A 3,376-nucleotide genomic window follows, 5' to 3' on the forward strand; every position below is an offset into this window, starting at 1 on the left:
GCTTTCTTAGCTGAAATTTATTACACAATTCTCCTCTCTCATTCCTACTATGAAGCCTATATTCTCCCGTAACCTTTTCTTCCCTGCAACAGCATTCTACTCACCCATGCGTATAAGGTTTTTGTCTCCTATCACGTACGGAACTACCAGTTCAACGTACTCATACGGATTATTTATTTGAAACTTCCTGGCAGATTAAAACTGTGTGCCTGACCGAGACTCGAACTCGGGACCTTTGCCTTTCGAGGGCAAGTGCTCTACCAACTGAGCTATCCAAGCACGACTCACCCCCCGTTCGCAGGAGAACTTCTGTAAAGTTTGGAAGGTAGGAGACGAGATACTGATGGAAGTAAAGCTGTGAGGAGGGGGCGTGAGTCGTGCTTGGGTAGCTCAGTTGGTAGAGCACTTGCTCGCGGTAGGCAAAGTTCCCGAATTCGAGTCTCGATCCGGCACACAGTTTTAACCTGCCAGGAAGTTTCATATCAGCGCACACTCCGCTGCAGAGTGAAAATCTGATTCTGGGTTATTTATTTCTTCATCTTCTGCTTGCGATCTCGGCATGTGTACCTAAACTATAGTTGCCAGTGTTTGCTGTTAATTCGATAAGAGCAACTCTATCACTGAACCGTTCACATTAATTGACTCTCTGGCCTTCCTACTAATAGAGAATCCTGCTCCCGTTATACCATCTTCTGCTGCTGTTGATTTCTCTCCACGCTCATCCGACCAGAAATCCTTGTCTTCTTTCAAAATGATGCAAATGGCTCTGAGCACTATGCGAGTTAACTTCTGAGGTCATGAGTCGCCTAGAACTTAGAACTAATTAAACCTAACTAACCCAAGGACATCACACACATCCATGCCCGAGGCAGGATTCGAACCTGCGACCGAAGCGGTCGCTCGGCTCCAGACTGTAGCGCCTAGAAACGCACGGCCGCTCTTGGAAACTGAAATCGGTGCGTTCAGGGGGCCATACTCAGTTCCACCACGGGATCGCAGCTGCGGTGAAGAGGTGAGACTGCCTGATCTTTCCGTATCTGACATTCAGGTTGGATCGACTTGATGCCATGCCGGGTTCGAATAATTTTTGCTGCCGCAGGTGGCAGCTCGGTGTACTAAATTTCGCCAGATCACCTTTAAATTTAATCATGTATTCTTCCTAACACACTGTGTGCCAAGACAAAAAGTAAAACTTCGTTGTATGCTATTCTCGTCGGTGTTGCAGTGTTAAGCCGTCGGCACACGGACCGTGCTGCCGAACGTTAACGTTGAGCGTGCCGCGTTCAACGTGCTGATGAACGCTCAGGAATTATGCAACTTGTGCATACGGTACGTGGACCCCAACGTGGTATACGCGATCGTAGCGCACTCCAGCGACAGTTGAGGGATGTTTCTAGTTCGTTAATCGCACTGTTTACTCAACGGGCGCGCGTAAAATTCCCACGTTAGCTCTATTAAAATGCACATTTCTTCCATCGTCCACGAAAAAGAAAGTACCATGTCCAATCAATAAGGACACAGGCATATAAAAGTTCCATTACAAACAGTGCGTTTACAAATTTGGAAAACTTCTCCGCATAAGATAATGGTAGAGCACTTGCCCGCGAAAGGCAAAGGCCCCGAGTTCGAGTCTCGGTCGAGCACACAGTTTTAATCTACCAGGAAGTTTCATATCAGCGCACACTCCGCTGCAGAGTGAAAATCTCATTCTGAAAACATCCCCCAGGCTGTGGCTAAGCCATGTCTCCGCTATATCCTTTCTTTCAGGAGTGCTAGTTCTGCAAGGTTCGCAGGAGAGCTTCTGTAAAGTTTGGAAGGTAGGAGACGAGATACTGCAGAAGTAAAGCTGTGAGTACCACGTGTGAGTCGTGCTTCGGTTGCTCAGATGGCCAGTCTGCTTTCGGCTGCGGTGGGGCGAGGACGTCCGCTGCGCCCCGCCGTGCGCGACCGTGAGCGCTTGCTTGTGTTTACCTTCTCGCGGCGCGAGTTGTATTAGTTTCAAGTTCGGTGCGACTATGGCACACACATGGCGCCACGATACGATCAAAATTACCTTCCAACCAGATCACGCGCGTCCTCGAGCCTATGAAATAGAACAGTTCATACGAGACGATCTACGTTTAGATCCGGCGACTGTCGTCGGAATACATTTTTCTATAACGGCGAGCGTGGTTTATGTTAAAATGACCAGTGCAGAGGTCTGCGCGACAGTGGTGTCTAAATACTCGAACTCTCTCAGATTCAAACATTCTGACGGGCATATCGGTGCAGTGACGGTGGATCATGCAGGCATGGGCCTAAGGACTGTAAGAGTTTTTGAGCTCCCCTTCGAGGTCCCAGAGGAAGTTGTCAAGGCCGCCTTCCGACCGTACGGCAATGTTATCAACCACGTTGCAGAAAAGTGGCAAACTTTCTCGACGTATAAGGTCTACAATGGTGTGCGCCAAATTAAACTTGAGCTCAAGAAACATGTGCCGTCCTATTTGAACATCGGTGGCTGTCGTGCAATCATCATGTACGACGGTCAGCCGCGTACCTGTTCCGGATGTGGGCAGGAAGGCCATGTTCGATCGAGCTGCTTACAACGTAGAATTACGCAGATACCAGTGGGAGACTCCGTTTCCCCGACGGGGACGACAATCCTGCCCCTCACGTACGCTCAGACGACGATGCGCACCATAGTTGAGGACGAAACGGGCGATCAGACACACCCATCGACGCCAGAAGCACCAAGGGAGGAAGAGGAAGGACCCCCGATGCCAACCCATATGTCGACCCCTCCACAGCAACAACAGCAGCAGCAGTCCCACGGACTCCAGACGCAACGTAACATTCAGAACGCGATGGACGTGGACTCGAACATTGTCCCAACCGCGGCTTTCCTCGCGGAAGGTGATACGACTCTGGATTGCCTCCCACATTCGGATACGGATGTCCACGTTCGCAAGCAACGTTCGCCTCGACGACGGAAGCGACGTCGGCGGACCCCTTCAGACGATTGCCTCCTACACACGGCCGGTCAAGACGGTGACATCTCCTCAGACGGCATGGATGCTGCGCCTGCTGAGAATCTAAGTGGTGTAGACGGTTCACTTGCCCATACCACGAGTGCCAAGTTACTTCTTGCACCACGGATTCAGCAGGTCGCGTCGATGGATGGCGCTCCGTCTACCTCTAACAAAGACGACGTACGTGCGGGAGATTTAGGTGCTGATCAGCTACACAGCATCGTGTTGCAGCCGCTGTGGTCGGACGATGTTGAGGAACTTCCTAAAGAGGGCACGGGTGACAGCGGAGGGGGTGGCATAGGAGATGCCACTCCTATCGTAAAAGACGCATAATTTGTAACGAATTTGGTAGGTCCGGCATCTCTTGC

At 50.7% G+C, this 3,376-nt stretch overlaps 1 non-coding gene across 1 annotated transcript; it reads right to left on the reverse strand.

Moving 5' to 3' along the window:
* Nucleotides 1-205: 205 nt before the first annotated feature.
* Nucleotides 206-280, reverse strand: Trnas-cga (transfer RNA serine (anticodon CGA)). The gene has a single exon. It is a non-coding gene; the product is annotated as a tRNA-Ser (tRNA).
* Nucleotides 281-3,376: the final 3,096 nt, after the last annotated feature.

Source organism: Schistocerca gregaria, chromosome 2, assembly GCF_023897955.1.
Source record: "Schistocerca gregaria isolate iqSchGreg1 chromosome 2, iqSchGreg1.2, whole genome shotgun sequence".
NCBI classification, from domain to species: domain Eukaryota; kingdom Metazoa; phylum Arthropoda; class Insecta; order Orthoptera; family Acrididae; genus Schistocerca; species Schistocerca gregaria.